This window comes from Neomonachus schauinslandi, chromosome 4, assembly GCF_002201575.2.
Source record: "Neomonachus schauinslandi chromosome 4, ASM220157v2, whole genome shotgun sequence".
Taxonomy (NCBI): Eukaryota; Metazoa; Chordata; class Mammalia; order Carnivora; family Phocidae; genus Neomonachus; species Neomonachus schauinslandi.
The window spans coordinates 79,533,681-79,554,253 of NC_058406.1; positions in this window are offsets into that span (position 1 = coordinate 79,533,681).

The following is a 20,573-nucleotide window of genomic DNA, read 5'->3' on the forward strand; positions in this document are numbered from 1 at the left end:
TAAATTAATCATTAGACTACTATGAAGGTTTAAGATTCTGCATATAAGGTCAATATATAAAATTCAAAAGCATTCCTATATACAGTCATGATAACTGATAATATTTAATGGAAATAAAGGATTTCATTTAAAAAAAAAGAAATGAGTACTTTTCAAATCAATTTCCTAACAAAACATCCTATAGAATTTGACAAACTAATACAAAAATTTATACATGTAATTAAAGGACCAAGAATATCTAAGACAATTCTAAAGAAGAACAAAGTATGGGTAGTTGCTCGCTGTAAATAGACTTATTACACTTCCATAATAATTAAGACAATATGGATGTACTGATGTCCATTTGACAAATGGACAAACTAAAAGGGAAAGAAAGCCCAGAAATAGACCCATGTACATACAAAAATTAATATATATCTGTGGTGACATAAATAAGTAAAAAAAGGACAGCCTGTTAAATAAATAGAATACGGAAAATCGGTCAAATATGCAAAAAGTAGAAACTGGTTCCCTGCTTCACATTATACACAAAAATTCAAGCTGAAATTAGTAATTTCCTAAATTATATTTGAATTTGCAAAATATTACATATTTAGAAGAAGACAGGACTGAGTAGAATTTCTTAACGTGACACAAAGTAATACAAACCATAAAGAATAATATTAACACTTTTTTCAAATGTTTAGAATACAAATCTTCAAGTAAAGTAAAAAAAAAAATAGCCATAGTCAAAGTTGGAACAACTTGACAAAACAAAATAAATAGAGTAGCAGTGGATTATAATCTCAAGTATAAAGTAAATATCCATAACTCCATACTGCTATAAATAAATGATTAAATAAATAAATGGGAGAGAATAGACAAATCCCCCATGCAAAAGAATTCCAAATAGTTTATGTATACATATCATCTCCAAAGAGGTAGACTATACCTCCCCACTACTTAAGTGTGGACTGCCAAAGCGACTTCCTTCCAAAGGGTACAATATGGAAAGGGAAAAAAAAATGAATTACTTTATAATGGAGAAACCTGACAAACACTACCTCAGTCAGGTGATAGATGTTAATATCAACAGCTGGAGTGGTGGGGGGTGGGAGGGATGGGGTGGCTGGGTGATAGACATTGGGGAGGGTATGTGCTATGGTGAGTGCTATGAATTGTGTAAGACTGTTGAATCATAGACCTGTACCTATGAAACAAATAATACATTATATGTTAAAAAAAAAAAGAAGAAGAAGAAGATACAAGGAGGGGAAGAATGAAGGCGGGAAATCGGAGGGGGAGATGAACCATGAGAGACTATGGACTCTGAGAAACAAACTGAGGGTTCTAGAGGGGAGGGAGTTGGAGGGATGGGTTAGCCTGGTGATAGGTATTAAAGAGGGCATGTACTGCATGGAGCACTGGGTGTTATACGCAAGCAATGGATCATGGAACACATCAAAAACTAATGATGTAATGTATGGTGATTAACATAATAAAAAAATATATCAACAGTAGTAAGTCATGTTGATAGTATGTACCCTTCATCTGATGTGATGAGAATGGCACTTCTCATCTGTGATTTTCCTCCCCAGAACCCTTAACCTCTGTATAACTATGAGAAAACTATCACACAAATTCCAACTGAGGAATACTTCATCAGTATTCCTCGAATTATTAAGGTCATCAAAAACAAGGGAAAACTGAGAAACTATCACAGACAAGAAAATCCTAAAGAGACGTGATGACTAAATTACTGTGATATCCTGGATGGGATCCTGGAACAGGGGGGAATAAAGGACATTAGGTAAGGAAATTTGAAGAAAGTATGGTCTTTACTTAATACTACTATATGATATTGGTTCATTAATTGTGACAACTGTACCACACTAACGTAAGATATTGATAATAGGGGAAACTGGGTGTGGGGTATACAGGAATTTTCTGCACTACTTTTGCAACTTTTTTGTAAATTTAAAACTGTTTTAATTTAAAAGTTTTCTTAAAAAAGGAGAGAGCCAGTCTGGGAGAAAATTTTTGCAATATGTGTAACAGATGAATATAAACATCAAGAATACATAAAATAGGTAAAAAGCATGTAATCTAAGAGAAAAATCGGCAAAGAATATGAACTGTCAAGTCACAGAATAGGTAATCTTAATGGCCATAAATATATACAGAAAAACTCAACCTCATAATTCATTAGGGAAATATATATTTAAATTAGCATGTGATTTAAAATTTTTAAATCTGACATTACAGAAGAGGAAGTGGAACAATGGCAATTCTCATGCTCTAATTATTGAGTGAAAATAGATCAAACATGCTGGAAACCTACTTAAAAATATTTAATAGAGTTGAAGATGCACCATACCTTTCAACCCAAGTATTCACTTCAAAGTATATACAGTAGAGCAGTTTTCTTCCTAATGGTGTATTCATACAGCTGGGAGTATACAATGCTGTTCTAAGGAATATGCAGGCATAGATAGTTTTATGGGAGCCTCATTAAGACCCTCAACTTTGGGGTGCCTGGGTGGCTCTGTCAGCTAAGTGTCTGCCTTCAGCTCAGGTCATGGTCTGTGGGTCCTGGGATTGAGCTCAGTGTCAGGCTTCCTGCTCAATGGGGAGTCTGCTTCTCTCTCCCTCCCCCCCCCCCCCCCCACTGCTCTCTCTCTTTCTCTCTCTCTCTTTCTTTCTCAAATAAATAAATAAAATCTTAAAAAAAAAAAAGACCCTCAACTTCCATGGAACCCTTTTTAGAACTGAGAGTCCTTAGAAAAGAAGTCTGCCTATTCTCAATTATGACTATGCTCCTTCATAATCATCCTTTTAAAAGAGAGAGAGAGATCTCCTCTTTGAGCCTTACCATGCTGGATTGCCCTAGGTCTAAAAAAAAAAAAAACTCTGGGTGCCAAAGAGATATTTCAAGAATGCATATAGCTCATGAGGGAGCGTCCCAGGACTATAAGCAGTAATCTTTGTTAAAAAACACTGAAGGGAGCAGGGCCTTATTTAATCCAAGTGACAAAAACAAGGCAAAGCCCATGTCTTTATCTTTTTATCTATCCTTCTTTCTTTACATCTATCTTAGAATTCAAAAGTGAATTGGTTGTCATAGAAATGAGTATAAAGCACTTGTATTTGAATTGAAAAATAAAGTCATATATTCCTGACAGAAGATAAGTCTGATAAGTGTTTGTTTTGATGATGAAGACTGGCTTGCCCTTTCCGATAAATGATAAACATTTCCCATAAATCAGATTAGCCAAATCTGCTCCAAAGTTTTGACCAAAATATATTTAAAGCATAAATACAATATAGAATATGCTAAAACATGTATCCTTTGTAATTCTTACCTTGGGTTTAAAAAAAAGAATTAACTTAAAAATGTACAGAGGGGTACATAGTTTTCAAATAAACTAAATGTCTATCAAAAGGAAAACAGAGTAATGAATTCTAGTCTATTCATACAATGTAATAATACACATCATCATTTAAAATGAATAGATTTACAAGTACCTTCAGGTACATCAAAAATGTAAGTAAGGTTGAAGAAATAAAGCAAGCTACAGAATATATTCTGTGAATATCCTGTCAATTAGTATTTATTGAAAAGTTATATATTGCAAGGATCATTTTAGGTGTTTGGGATATAGTATCAACCAAACAAAAACCTCTGCTCTTACAAGACTCACATTTCCTTGGAGAAGGAAAACAGCCAATCAACAAACAAACAAAATATCAACAAATACATGTGATTCTAAAACTATCTGTCAAATAATGGCAAGGATGGGAAAGCAGGACAGGGAGTGCTAGCACAGGCAGAGTGGGTGAGGTACCAGGGGAGTTACAATCATAAATAGGCTGGTCAAAGACAGCTTCACTGAGAAAGACCTGGAATACTTGAGCTAGTGAGCCATTTGTTCATCTGGAGAAAAGAGGTTACAGGCAAAAGGAAGTGGGAAGGCCAAATGTGGTTGAGAAACATTAAGTACCATGTGGCTCATGCACAGTGAGTAAGGAGGACAGTAATCAAGGGGATCATACAGTAAGAGCTTCTAGATTGTGAATAAGATAGGAAGGAGTCTTTGGAGGATTGGGAAATTATCTAATTCTACTTATAAAAGAATCAGAAAGCTTCTAAGCTAAAAAACAACAACAACAAACTATTGAGGTAGAGAGCAAAAGCAAAAGGTGACCAATTAAGAGATTGTTGCCATAATCCAGATGAAATATGATTATAGTTTGGTCTAATGTACAAAGGAAGTGGTCCACTGTAGTCATATAGGGGTTATATTTAGTAATAAAATTGGAAGGAAAAATCAACTTGTCTTAATAGAATAATTTGCATGGCATGATACCATTTATAATATGTTTGAAACTATAAAAACCAAAACTCTATATTGTCTTTTTATATATACAAAGATAATTAACATATGAAAACCTGAAAATGAAAGATGAAGACCAAATTCATAATTATAAAAATGATTGAGTAGTCAGGGCACTTCAACTATATATTATAATTTAAACAGAAGATGTAATATTGCTTCTGCTCTCAAGAAACTTTCAATCAGCCATAAAAAAGATCAGCATACATTAGAAAGTAAAGATTAATATAAGACAGAAAATGTGCTGAATGATAAGTATTGTTTAAAAATACCAACAAATCCAAAGAATGCAGTACTATGACTTAAATATGTCTAGTGTGTAATGTTGCACAAAATCCTTCTTATGGCCAAGACCTATTTGCATTCATTCTTCTATACTAGGCTAGAGAAACAAACCTGGGGTGAGAGTGATGTTGTGGAAGTACCATCTCAACCATGTCAACACTGAAGTTCATAATCATATCAGGTCGATGATGTGTATGTACGTGTGCTCAGGACTGGTGGGCAACAGAAGTCACATTTTTAAAGTAGAGAAAACAACACTGCCTTATATAAACTCTTCCAGAGTCTGCTATATACTTAGTATAAGTCTGCTAATACTTAGCAGATCACTTTATTAAACCAGATTTCACTAATAATAAAATGTGACAATAATTTTAACAAGAAAGAAAAATGCAGACCAATCTCTCTAATTACATACTTACGAAAGATTCTTAAGCAAATTATTAATTGAATCCAGCAATATATAAAAGGGATCATTCATCCAAACCAAGGATGTGAATGTGGATTTAATATTAAAAAATATGAACATAACTCACTTTTTTTAAGAGAATAAAAGGGTAGAATGATCATGAACATCTCAATAGATGTAGAAAAAACATTTAATAGAAGTGAATATCTATTGTTAAAAAATTTACAAATTAGAAATAGAATGGTCCTCTCAACCTAGTAAGAGTCTCTACAAAAAAATACAGAAAACATCATAATGATGAATTATTGAAAACTTTTCCCCTGGGAACAGTCATAAGATATGATGATGAATATCACCATGTCTATTCAGTATCACACTGAGGGTCCTAACCAGTGAAATAAGACAAGAAATGATATAAAATGTATTATTAGATTTAGAAAAAAAAATAAAATTTCATTGTTCCAGGAGGACATGACTGTGTATAAAAAAGATCCAAAAGAATCTACAAACGATAAGAAGTGAATTTGTCAAGGTCACTGTACACAGGCTAATACACAAAATTTGTATAACTACACACTAGCAACAAACTATCAGAAGATAAAAATTTTAAATAATATAATTTCCAAAAGCATAAAAAGTCAGAAATTATGAATCAATATAATAAATGATGTACCAGACCTCTATAAACTATATTACTGAAAAAAGAGTAAAAAAGACCTAAATAAATGAAAACTAAATCATATTTGTGACTTGAATAGCTAAATGTTTTAAAGACAGAAATCCTCTATTGAATCAATAGATTAATTGCAAATCCAATTAAAATTCCAAGATATTGTTTTGTGGAAGCTGACAAGATAATTCTTATATTTATATGGATATACAAAGGTCTAAAAATTGCCAAAGCATCTTGAAGAAAAGGAAAGAAGGTGGAGAACTTACACTATCAGATGTCAAAACTATTAAATATTGGCATAAAAAAAGAAAAAAGACAAAAGAATAAAATAACAATTCCAGAAAAATATTTACATTTAAGTATAAAAGTGAAAATCAGTGCAGTGGGGTCAGGAATTTATCTTTTCAATAAACGGTCTTGGGTCAATTGGAGATCCATTTGACAAAAAAGAAATCTTGACCCCCTTCCTCACACATAAAAAAATCCAGAATGATTATAATCCAGAAAGAAAGATAAAAATAAATTTTAAATGAGTGAATAAAGAAATGTATAGTACATTTTAGAAGAAAACAGAATATCTTAATGAGTTGGTGTGAGAATAATTTTCTTATACAGGATTAAAAAGAAGAAAAAATGGGTAAAATGGACATTAGGATTGAGAACTTCAAATTATCAGAAGACACTATTACAAAAGTAATAGTAATAGTTATTTCAATATCATGAGTTCCTATTCACAATATATAAAGATCTCTCAACAAATCAATAAAATAAAGGTAGACAACCAATTTTTAAAATTAGGAAAAACTGAACAGGTAAGTCTCAAAATAAAATAACAAACAAAAATGTGCTCAACTTGGATTAGTATTCAGGAAAATGCAAATTAAAACCAATTAACACAACTGTACAACACCAGAATGGCTAAAACAAAAAAAGACTGTCAAAACCAAGTATTGGTAGAATTTGGATTAACTAAAACTCTCATACAATGCTGGTATAAATGTGAATTTGGATGCTTGTTGTTTTGGTGTGTAAACTTAAAAACTATACATTTGTGATCTCTGCACTTTCCATGGGAATGTAACACTTCAGTATAATTGCAAAAAACAAAACAAAACACACAAACATGTACTTGAGGACACTGTGGGGGGAAGGGGAATGCTTAAAGATGAACTAGGTTCTATTTTTAAGTTAAAACTTTAATAAATAAAAATAAAAATTTTAAACAATTTTTTTAAAACTTAGTAACAGAGCCCCAAGCATAAAATTCACTAGAAAGAAAGAAGACTGGTAAGAAAAGCCAGAGCAGGGGTGCCTGGGTAGCTAGCTCTGTTGGTTAAATGTTTAACTTTGGCTCAGGTCATGATCTCAGGATCCTGGGATCGAGCCCTGCCCCACATCAGGCTCCCCACTCAGGAGGTCAGCGGGGAGTCTGCTCCTCCCCTACACCCCTCACCCCCACTCATGCTCTCTTTCTCTCTCTCCCCCCCTCTCTCAAATAAATAAAATCTTTTTTTTTAAGATTATTTATTTGAGAGAGAGAGAGAGCACTAGTGGGGGGTGGGAGGGTCAGAGGCAGAGGGACAAGCAGACTCCCCACTGAGCAGGGAGCCTGATGCAGGACTGGATCCCGGGACTCCGGGATCATGACCCGAGCCGAAGGCAGTGGCTTAACCAACTGAGCCACCCAGGCGCCCTAAATAAATAAAATCTTAAACAAACAAACAAACAAACAAAACAGAACAGATATAAGTCCTGATTATAGGCTATGAATAATGCCCCGTGTGATGGGTATAAAGCAGCATGTTCTAAAGTAACTCCCTGGGTGTGATATAACCCTTCTGTTAGTTTGGTAGGGCTGTCACAACAAAATGCCACAGACTGGCTTAAACAGCAGAAATTCATTTTCTCACCATTTTGGAGGCTAGAAGTTCAAAATCAGGTATTACCACCTTTAGTTTTTTCTCTCTCCTTGGCTTGCAGTTGGCCACCTTCTCCCTGGATCCTCACATGGTCTCTCTTCTGTGTGTGCCTGTCCCTAATGTGTGTGTGTATGTGTGTCTCTTTTTAGTTTTTTAAAAATAGATTTTCTTTTTTAGAGCAGTTTCAGGTCCACAGAAAAACTGGAAAAAGTAGAGAAATTTTTCTTTTTTAGAGCAGTTTCAAGTCCACAGAAAAACTGCAAAAAGTAGAGAGATTTCCCATATATCTCCTCCCCATACATATATAACCTCCCCCATTATCAACATCCCCCACCAAAGTGGTACATTTGTTACAATTGATAAACCTACATTGAGATCTCATTATCATCCAGAGTTCATAATTTACATTAGGGCTCACTCAGGTTGTACATTCTGTGGGTTTGGAAAAATGTGTAAGGACATACATCCATCATTATGATATCATACACAATATTTTCACTGCCTAAAAATCTGTTTTCCATTTATTTATACTTCCCTTACCCCTCATCTCTGGCAATCACTGATCTTCGTATTGTGACCATAGTTTAGTCTTCTCTAGAATTAGCTGGAATCCTACAGTATGTAGCCTTTTCAAAATGACTTTTCTCACTTGTTAGTAACATGAATTTTAAGGTTCCTCCATGTCTTTTCATGGCTTGAGAGATCATTTCTACTTACTGCTGAATAATCTCCCATTGTCTGGATGTACCACAGTTTCTTTATCCATTCACCTACTAAAGGATATCTGGGTTGCTTCCAAGTTTTGGTAATTATGGAAAGCTACTATAAACATCCATGCATAGGTTGTGGACGTAAGTTTTCAACTCCTTTAGGTAAATATGAAAAAGCATGACTGCTGGATCATATGATAAGAATGTGTTTAGGGATTGACCAGCTCTTTAGCATTTAGAGTTAATAAGGACTACTTCCAGAAACTACAATGCAAAAACAAGAAAGATTTGACCAGTTCGTGTCAGACTAAAAATTGCCCCATAAGTCACAATACATTTTTCACTTCCCACTCTCTTTTTCCACGTCCATATCTCTTCTTTTACTTCTATTTCTTCCTCTTTCCGATCTGTATCTGCCAAGTACTTTCTTCTTTTTATGTCTGTTGATGAGTACTCCCATTACTACAGCTATATTTCTTCCCTTGCTGTTTGCCCTCTTTCCCTTTTTATCTCCCTTCCTCTCTTTTCTTTCTACTGTCTCTTTCTACTTTATCTTTTTTTCACAATCTACACCTTTTCCCACTCACACCAGTCACTGTGTAGAAATCAAGTGGATTTTAAAATTATGCTATATTTAAGTAAAGTTAATGTTACTTCTTGATTTTAAAAGCAGACCAAATATTAATGTATACAATTTTAAGGGCAACTATAAATTAGCTGTATCCCAAAAACCAGAGGAATGGCCTCCTCAGTGTCAAGGCCAACTCCACTTCTTCAGGAAAATCCTTGACCTCTAGATTAACACCCTCACCCTGCCTTGTGTATACTGAGAAACTTAATAAAATTCAGCTATTATTTTTTTTCTCATTTAATGACTTTTTTCTGCTAACATATAAATTCTGTGAAGTCAGGGATTATATTGTTCTGTACACCCTATAAGGCCTAGCACCTAGCTGAGTATCTGGAGCACAGAAGGTGGTTAAACGGCATTAAATGGATGAATAAAGTAATGAATGAAAAATTTCCACCCGTCTCCATTTCCATCTTGTCAAAAATAGCCCACCTTTCTCAATCTTTGTAACTCATCTGAAAGTTGTCTACTCATTACTACAGTTCCCTGAAAATGTGAAGACCAGAAGTGAACTGTGGAGAATGTGATAATGAAGCCATTTTCATAGGCAGTGGGTTCTGAAATTTTGTAAATTTTAAAAGTTTCTGTTGTGATTTCATCTTTAAGCTTTAATGTGCAACACATTTTTCTATTTTCCCCTTACCCCTTGATGCTCCAGAAAAATCTTCTCTAACATTACCTTGCTTTCTACCTATTAGACTTTCTACTTATTAACCACAACGGGCTTCTTTTCTTTACAGTTTAGTATCTAGTGTTTCTTATTCCCAAGCTGCAGTGTGTATTTTTTTTTCCTAAAAGGGTAAAACACCAATAAATGAAGATAAATTGTTGGCTTTGTTCCAAAACAAGCTTGTTGTTTTAGGACCCCAAACTGTCTCAAACATCATTAAGAAGCAGCAGGCCACCCAAGGTTGTGCATCAATTAGCAATTAGGTCACACATTGGGTGGTTGGAGGCACTCAGCCTTTGGCCTTGTTCCTTGCAGCACACCCAAGCAGGGCACCAGTATCCAAACAATGCCTACCCTGCTGTATCTTGTTCCTTAATTGGGATAACTTAGAGATGCTAATGTGCACAGGCAGACCCTGTCGCTCCAATTAGGCCTCATTAGTGGCTCTGCCAGTGGTGACCACTGCTAAGTGATATTTGCTCTTGGGAAGGCTTTGTGAGGTGCTCCGGGTTCCAGCAGAGAAGCAGTAAGGACATGTTTTACACTCTTCCCAGCAGCAAACTTCTTCCCTCAATCTTCTACAGTCACCGTCAGTTTGGCAAGCATTACTTTTCGTGGTTCAGTTATACGACCATGACTACTGCTGCCTGGGGTGATGGGTAGAAATTCTGACAGACACCCACTTGGAGAGGACTGGTTTATGCGTCCTCCTTTGCCCCCAACCCCTACTGATTTTCCATGGAATACAGAAAAATTTGTTCAGAGACAGGCTTCTGAAAGCCAAAAGACAACACCTCCCTGAACCCCAAAGTATTCCGTAAATAATTTTCAGCTGTCTAAAAAGCAAAAACCGGAAGACAACCATCTTGAAAAATGTATAGGGAATGAAGAATACAATTTTTTTTTTTAAGCCAGAGATATTTCAAAAGGACAAATTGTGAGAATGATGCTGTTAACTCTCCACAATGAGAAACTGGTTGTTGGTCTAACCAAACTGTCGAGAGAGACACATGTTCACACTAACAGAGGACTGCAGACATTTTAGTCCTTGCAAATTTAGTTTAAAAGGAGACATAATGTGATCCTTCATGAGGGTCATTGGCATAAATCCATCTGGGTTATAACCATTGTTAGAGTTTACCCCACAGTCCTTGCAGACAAGATCTCCTTAAAGGTAAGGATGGCAAGACAATAATTCCCTGCATTGGGATGGGGCAGGACTGGGTGGGCATGTGATTAGAGCCTGCTGCTGCTCTCCCCTCAGTTCACTAAAATGTCATTAGAGCTCTTGTTTTAAGACTTTTGATTTTTTTTCCTTAAGAATAGGGGGCAGTGAAATAAATACACTCAAATGTATAAGACTGGAGACAAACAGATTGATCATTAATAAAAGACATTTAAAAATGGCAGATCTGACAGTGTCACTTGCTGGTAATAATTTAAAAAATCCTTTTTTTTTTTTTTAAAGATTTATTTATTTGACAGAGACACAGTGAGAGAGGGAACACAAGCAGGGGGAGTGGGAGAGGGAGAAGCAGGCTTCCTGCTGAACAGGGAGCCCAGCCCGATGAGGGGCTCGATCCCCGGACTCTGGGATGATGACCTGAGCCGAAGGCAGACGCCCAACAACTGAGCCACCCAGGAGCCCCCCCCCCCCTTTTTTTTTTTGTTGGACCATTCACATTCTAGCAGCTCCCTAAACTCCTGGCATTGTAGTATGTATCAAGACATTCACCACCTAAAGAGCTGTTAGGAGAATCATAAGAGTAGATCTTTCCTAGTGGCCATTTCCATCATGTGATTTTTTCCCCCTAGTTACTTGCATCCTTCTTCCTGCCCCTTGACTTGTATGAGCAGTTGCTGCAGAGATGGCAGGATGTCAATGCCCCCAAAATTGAACCTGTGATTTGTTTTTCTTTGATTTATGTTCTTGTAGTCAATAAACTTTATAAAGGAAAGTATCAGACTGAACAATCAATCAAAGATAAACAGATTCCTGTCCTTTAAAAGCATTTCAGCCCAGTAGGTGAGTGCCTCATTCATCTTTTGCAGGCACGCTTTTGGCCTTTCCACTGAGACACAACTGACTGCTCACTACAGGCAGCTTTTCTACCAAAGGGCTGCTGCAGTTGAGCTGAGATTTATCAATTTCATGGCACCAGTGGTCCTGATATGGTATCATTTTCAGGATCTAAATGGTTAAGCATGCTGTTTGCATGCTGAGACCTGGCCTTTCCATCTACCAGTGAAAGGGGAGAGAAACGAGTAGTTTTAAACACTCTAGGTTTACACTGTATAGCTCTATAAAAATTCTTATGTACCTTTTTTTTATTCTAAAAAGCCAAATTCCTTCCTTGCAAAAGAGAATTCCCTCTTCGTTCTATTAGTGGTTTCTGAATCTTCCCTCAAATAAGGCAAATGTCATCCTGCATTTTTTGCTTCTCCACAGCACAGATGGTGTGCATATGCAGATTGGTGATTTTCTAATCAATACAGTGGCACTTGGGAATATCTGTAAGTATTGTAATAATGCATTAGTCAGGAGTGATGTTGTAACACACTGAGATCATACACATAAATCTAAGACACCATGTCTAGACACTCCAGGGAAGATGGCATGGCATGGGTTAGAGCAGGCATTAAGGGAGGGCAATATTTCAAATATGATGGGAAAATAATGCAATTTGCAGACTTTAATAAAACCACTGGGGAATTAATTTCAGTAGGGGTACATTCTCTCCCCAAATATTCTCATTCTTATGTTTGCTTCATGGACACTTGTAATGAGATACTTTTCACCTGTTATCTCAGGCATAAACACAGAATGGGATCTGTGAATTGAGCTAGATTTTTAATGTGCTGAATATGAAAATAATCCCTTTTAGGTACTGCTTTAGCTGTACAAAAGTGCATTATGCAAACAACACATAGACAGAATAAACTTTAGAGATTCAGAGTTAGAAGAGCTTATAAATTAATCTCCTACACATACCTTGAGCATGCTCAGAGTCCACTCAATCATAAAACTTGACCAACTGAACCTGCAAAGTTTTAATAGGGATGGGTTTGATGATGAAAAGTGAAAACAATATTAAATGTATACCCATTTTAACACTTCCCAAAAGTTATAGGCTGGTTTTACTCTCTGCTGCCTTCAATGCCATTTGCTCTTGAGTCCTTTATTTTAATCAACCAGACTCAGTTTAGGCTGATGACAGACCCGACGTCACACACTTGCTTTGACAGAAATGCTGTGATAAAAATGTTAAATCAAATATAGCCAGAAATGAAAACTGTATTTCCAAGCCAAACACAAGCACAGAATGTACAGACTGCCCCTGCCCCCTTGCCCATAAGTTTCAAGCAGTAACACAACAGGGCCCCCTGGTCCCACACACTGCTTAGTTTGTCCTCTGGTTGTCATTTTGGTCCACTGTTGCCTAAGCGAAGTCCCCTCAAGTCTCAGGCCAGCTCTGTGCTTCTAACACTCTGGAGGCTTTTCAATTAAAATGCGAGAGAAGTGAAGGCTAGATGGAATCAGCCCAATTATCTCTGTAGCCATAGAAATGCACATGATAAATGAACTCCAACCTTTTCCTTTCTGATGACAACTTGGGCTCTGAATAGAGGTGTGATTTTTTTCTCTCTTTTTTTTGAGTGTGAGGAAGAATGTGGTTTTCTTTAGTAGAGAGTGAAACGCCACTTCCTTGGCAAAATATCTCAAGGCATAATTCTTCCAGCACCTGTACAATTTGGTGACATGAAGGCCTAGACTTAGGAAAAAAATTTTTTTGTCTCAAACTATCGTGCTGTCCAGAGACATTGCAGCATCTCATTTGCAGAAGTCTCTTCTTGCAGCTTTAGTGATTCATTTCCTTATTACGTTAATTTTTAAATGTGTGTTTCTATATATTTTTTCCAAAAATTGTTTTTAAAGGGGGAATAAGAATACACACAGAACATAATAAATCTGTTGTACTTCCTAAGCCCTTGACCTACTTCCCTCTTGGTGGAAAGCCCTTGTATCTACATTACTAATACTGGACACGTATTTTGTGAGAAAGGTTAGAAAGCTCAGCAAGAGCAGAGGTCAGTCTACAGTTTTCCATATTCCTTGGTTCTTCCCCCATTCACACACATCCAGAGGTCACTCAGTCAATGTTGCACAGTGCAGAGAATGGTCAGGGAGAGCTTCAAGAGCACCTTAGTAAGTAACATCCACTCAAAACACAGGACACAGTTGCTCTGCCTTTCATATTGAGGAAAACTAGAAAATTCCATCCTAATATTTCTTTTATAGCTCTTATTTTATCCCACTATTTTCTTTTTAACTTTAGCAATCTTTCTGTCAAGTGAAGAGTACATGAGTCCTTGTCCTTTTTTCTTTGTCAGTCTGCCTACAGTTCAAAATACTACTGGTGTTTAACCCATTTGAATTCTTAGTTATACAATAATCAAAACTTAAACCATCATGTTCCTTTTGTTATCTTTTTCTGTCTTATGCTCAGGGCCACTTTAATTCCCTAGTTTGACATCTAAACATTTTATGATAGCTATCACCAAAATATATGTTTGAGACTGTCCCTGCAAACACTAACAATTTGACTCACTTTTTATAATCCACTCCACCATGATCTGATTACCCTATGTCAGTTTTTCCTGGCTCCAGAGATAATGTGTATTCACTTTTGTTTAATATTTTGTAGTTTACAGAGTGCATTTGGGAACATAAGAAAAAGTAGTCCCAGTTGGGGATGAAAAGGAGAAAAAGGAATGATTATTAAACAGCATTTATGCATGATCCTTCTCATGAGTCAATGCTTAGGATATCCGCCTAAGATGAAGGATGAAAGGTCTTTGTGAAGGGTTGAGCATCATGCTATCAGAAGGAAGAGATCTTAAAAAAAAGACACAACACTGTCCCTCAGAATGGGGTCAATGAAGGGACAGAAACCATTTCAAGCAGAAAACAAAATCATAGAGTTCTTCATATCAAGATCAATTATAAATAAAATCATTTTTCAGGAGACAAAGTTCATTTCTACATTTTAACTCAATCTCTCATTGTGGCCATTTCTTCCCTGAGCCCATCGAAGCTGTTTGACTTACATAATAACCTTGAAGCTTATACTTCACAATCTTGCCCAGCTATTAAGATTGGATCCTACATGTGACAGAAGTCTGGAAGGAAGACACCACTAAAATATCTGTCACCAAACCATACAGAAAAATCCTGATTTCTTTGGCTTAAGGCTTTATTTGCCTGTTAAAATGCAAATATCCCTATGGAAGATAACATTTTGTCAGTCACTTATATTTCATTATTAATGATATTATCAGTTCTTTACCTAATAACCAATATTAATACACAGGTCTTAGAAGCCTATGGTAGTGAATATCTCAGAAAAATGAAGAATGTGTCACCAAACTGGGGAAGGAAGATGGGTGCAGCAGAGGATGGTGAGAAAGTTATAACAGAAAGCTAGTGACACTGAAAACTCATTTCTTTGCTCATCATTATGCCCTGAACAGTCCCTACCTGAAGTTGCAACTATGGAACAGGTATTTCTAAAACAATAAACAAGTATTGCTAAAATAAACAGTTCTCTGTGTGTACTCTCCATTTGACTCAAAACTGAAAACAGGCACTAATTACTGTTTCCCCAGCATGGGACATTATGCCCAGAGGTATGGAGCACAGGTGAAAATGCAGCTTTCTCATCTTGTGGTGTTTACGAGGAATGCGGGGCTCCCTCTGTCTCCTCGTTCTTAGTCCCCTCCTATTTTCTACAGTAGATCAATTTATCATCAGATGGCAGGTTACTGATTAAACCAGTCTTAGAATCAGTTTAAGTCTGAGTCCTCTAGAGACAGAATCTGGCATTTGAAGGGCTATGGGTCTCATTCTCTCTCTCTCTTCCCCCAATCATTTTAAACAACTGAGAACATAAAGTTCTTAGAACAATGTTGCAAGTAATTTGAATTATTCACAAAACATTATTTCTCTACACTATTTTAATGCTTTTTTGCAACTCCATTTTTTTTACTAATTATGCATGAAAATAAGAGGACTATTTTCTCCTTTGTTTCTCTTCTGACATTATTGAGATGATGATTATGTAATATTTTATATCAATAATGCCATACAAAAATAAAATGCCATTTCAAAGTATCGGCATTAAATTAAATTGCCTGAACAGTCTGGTAAAGAGGATAAGCACTGGATCCGTAAATCAAAGTGGACCCAGTCCCAGTTCTGCCCTCCGTTGGCAAGTCTCACAGCCTATCTAGGGCCCAGTGGCCTCTTCTGTAAGATAAAGGGGCTGGATGCTTTAGCATCAACAAAATTGTTTCACCTCATCTGCCAACTCAGACCAGTTTGCTAGTTGACTATCTGAACTGCTGTGTTAAGGACTATGATTCCCAGTCCTAGCTCTTCCACTGATCAGCAACATCTGCCAGAAGCAAAGTGGTAGAGGGTAGCAGGACCTGGACCAGATTCTACCACCCTGGAACTAGACAATCTTAAAATGCTCCTCTTACTTCTGGATTCTCCATTCTCAACTACAGAATAATTTACTTTTGTTCTAAAAAAAAAAAAATACACAGGTATAAAACTGAAAATTATCAATTTATATTTTAAAGAAAGCTGAAAATTATCAATAAATTACATATTTAAAAGTAAAACAAGTTGATAATAGGTCAGGTAAGCTTTATTGTAGCCTGGAGCACATAGTGTATTTATATAAAAATCTGTCTTCGTATCTACAAATTCTGCCCCATTATTTTAAACTATTTTGTCAATCCCCAGTGCTTAAAATAAAAAAGTCATAGAGTCCATTTCTCTTTCTTAGTGCTAATGGTACTGTGGTGAAGTAATTCCATCTGAAAAAAACATATTTGTGGGATTTTAGATACCCTCATGTGTTTTCAGATTAACCATACTTTTCACCTAAAAGTACATGATAATTGTCAGGAATTGTGATAGGCAATGTGTAAGTCTCATTTTATACCAGCATATTCAATATGAAAAGATTATCATCTTGTGGTTGATATTAAATTAGGGAATCCCATGTGATCACACCATATCACAAGTTGGGAATGACTTTATGTTTAAGGGAACTTAATTATCATCTTGTCTTTTTTTTTTTTTTTTTTTTTTTTTAAAGATTTTTTTTATTTATTTGAGACAGAGAGAATGAGATACAGAGAGCATGAGAGGGAGGAGGGTCAGAGGGAGAAGCAGACTCCCTGCCGAGCAGGGAGCCCGATGCGGGACTCGATCCAGGGACTCCAGGATCATGACCTGAGCCGAAGGCAGTCGCTTAACCAACTGAGCCACCCAGGCGCCCTTGTCTTTTTTTTTTAAAGGAAAAAAAATTCTTCTTTTCCTTAATCGGCAATATACCCTGTAAATAATGTTGTTCCCTTCACACTGAAAACCATTTAATTCCCCATTATCTCACTTCATTAGCCAAATGTCCTGTTTAGGCAAACTCTGAATATAAAGCACATTCTAATGTAGTAGGAAAATAATATTTAGAAACAGCCTTTAACTGAAAAGAAAAACCCAGCAAAACAGAAGTCAATGTAGATGATATGTATTCATTACATTCCAGACTATTTCAGAAATCTGGCTCTATTATGATTGACCTTGAAAATCAACTGGGAGACATTTCCACATGTTGTACTAAGTTAACAATGAATTCTGGGACAGGCGAAAGTAAGAAAAGTTAGAAATTAATTTTCAGTAAAGATTTTGAATATATGTGAGACCTTCAACCAAACTAGAAGGGCTTTAGGGACCAGGAAAAACCTGTGTATTACCAGCCCATATCTCCATCCACCATTGCCCTCTCCCCAGCAAAATATCCTTTGAAATTTAAGGAAATATGAATAAGGAATACCTTTAACAGGAAAAATAGTTACAAAGAAGAGCCTGCACTGTATGTATAAAGAAAGAAGGTGATCCCCAAGAAGGAGGTATGGGAGAGACCATGGGCCACAGGCAAACATAACCCCTTCAGACATATCTCAGCCTCTGCTGACAAAACCACTTCCTTCGCCCTCTCAGATTTCCATTCTCAGTTCACTGCTCACTCACTAGCATCAGGAGCCTTGCCCTAAAATAATGGGGCATAAGACAGTCAACCTAACTGAAACGACCCTTCATTGCCAAACTCAAGTAGTCTCCTTAACTAGGAACAGAGTTGCAAAGAACTGCTTTCCTCTGGAAGCTCAGAGAATGAGAGATAGCAAATGTCAGGTAGGCCTTCCTGCCTCAGTTACTTCTCCTTCACACTAATTGAAGGAGTTGTTCTAACTCCTTTTCAGAGATGAAAAAAAGATCACTGAAAAGTACAAACCCACACATACTATGAAAAGAAATTTCCATTCTTTACTTAGTACTATAGTAGATGATACTGTAGTATCATCATCATAATGCTGTTCCTTCCTTTGTAGGTCTACCTCTAAAGGAGGATTATACTTCTTATCTCATTGATGTTAGACTCAGTCACATCTTCTTTGGCCAATGAGTGAGAAGTCAAAGTGTCAGGTGCCATTTATGAGTAGAAGATTTAAAAGTCTTCGTAAGGTCACATCATTTCTCTTTTTCTCCATTTATGGGCTTGGCAAAGTGTTGCCAGAAAAAACAAACAAACAAACAAAAAAAATAGGACATGCAGTTAAATTTGAATTACATAAACACCAAATAACTTTTTGTGTATGTATACCCCAAATACTGCATGGAACACACTTGCACTAAAAAATCCCATTTATTGTTTATCTGAAATTTGAATTCAACTGAGTGTTTTATATTATCATTTGCTATATTTAACAATCCTTATTCTGGAGGATCCCAAATAAAGCAGGTGCTCTATTGGTCTGTGTTCCAGAATGAAGAGCATGTACAATAAGACCTCAATGGACTTGCTGCCAACCAGAAATGCAGTCAAGCTTTGTGGTCTCAAGCCACTTAGAGTTGGAGGTCACTGTTTCTGAAGTGCAACCTGGAGAAATATAACTGACAAAATCATCATACATTCCTCACTAAGAGAGTAATGAAGCCCTTAACTAGGAGAAGCTAGGGAATGTCTCTCTGGTTCTAGTTTGAATCCCTTCTATGCCACTCTTCACATCAGCTTTTAAGTCCATGGCTTATCTGCACTGGTCCAGTCCAATGCTCTTCCTTGTTGGATTGCTCACTTCTTGTTATCAGAACCCCTTGTTAATGGCAGCTCTCAGTCTTCCTGGCTGCAACTACTGGTAAATTTAGTCTCCATGGCACAGAGGTTTTACTCCCCTGACTATACGCATTTTATCAGTGGTATATCTAATACTTTACTAATGTCGATCAGTCCCTAGTTGCCACTACAGAAACTAGATACAAATTCTGGAAATGCTAGAAAGTTCTTGCAGTCTCTGCAGAAATACTCACGACAAAATGTATTCTGGTTATGCATTGGTAGTTCCCACTAGTGGTTGCATTCCACTAGACAGAGAGCCAGGGACTGGCTTTACTGTGATGAACAGAGCAGATGTGCTAATAGGCCTCATGGAGTTTACAGTCTAAAGGGTTAGAGAATGCACAGACTTCCCTTGATTTAGGAAAAATAAATAAATATATTAAGTAAGGTTTGGCTACTTTCTCTTTAACCATTATGCCTCCCAATTTACTCACATGCTCTCTTACTTTCAGATTTATATCTGAAATCTCAAATGTCCCTGTATCTGTAGTAGCTACTGGTTAAACTTTTTTACCTTCTGCTAATATGAGCTTTTTAATTTAATTTTTAATGTCCCTTTAAGTAAAATTTATAATTGGTTCCCTTAGGGAATATGCCACATTTTACTCTTGTATGTGTTAATTCAAAAAAAAGCATTCTATCAAATGCTCACTTTGGTATTGGTTTTAATACCTCTAAAATTGATAATTAACCATATATAGCACAAATAGTAAATGTTAAGAAAATGATTAAAATAATAACAGCTACCAGATTCCAGAAAATGAAGAGTTCTCTGTGGGCTCAAGAACTTGGGAGGTGGGAATTAAATATGGCCATGAAGGATAAGTAAGAGTTTCACTGGGCATAGAGGAAGAGGGCAAGGCCTTGTAGGCAGGAAACATGGCAAAAAGACTTAGATGAGAATCAACAAGGAGAAACGTTACAGAAATAATGAAGGGTCCTTGCCACAGGTATCCTAGAGACAGCTTGTAACAGATAGAGAACACCAGGCTCAAGAGCACATTCTAATGACAACAGGATACAAATAAACATTTTGAACCAAATAATGACATAGCAAATTTTAATTTGCCTCTTCTTAACAATTATGATATTTGTGGCCTTTATTTTTTATATAAGATAGAGTCTAGACCACATATTTTAGCATCTGTGTGGGGTGTATGTATGTGTGCACAGAGCTATGTGACTATTTAACCATTCATGGCCCTCAGACTGGTTTCTATTCAAAACTACATTTTCCTCCCATGGATCTGCAAATGCTGAAGGTATTCATGATACATATTTTAATTGCAAGTGACCAAAAAAAAAAAAAAAACAACAACAACAACTTGAAAGGCTTACAGAAATAGGATTTATTGAGTGAATAACGAGATATCCCATGGAATTCAAGAAAAATCTCACATGGAAAGGTCAATAATATGGCAGGACTCAGGCACTACTAGAATTACCAGGGAACAGAAAACTATCTCCAGTCAATGTACCTTTTTATTCATCTTTCCATTTCTCTTTCTCATTGTGTAAACCAGCTGGTTCCATGGCATGGCCTAAAATTGGCCACCGAAGGAGTTCCCAGGTTAATTTACATTTAACATCTTTAATTACAAGAGAAATTGCCAAAACCCTCACCCTAAAATCCAAAATTTTACTAAGTAAAAAAAGTC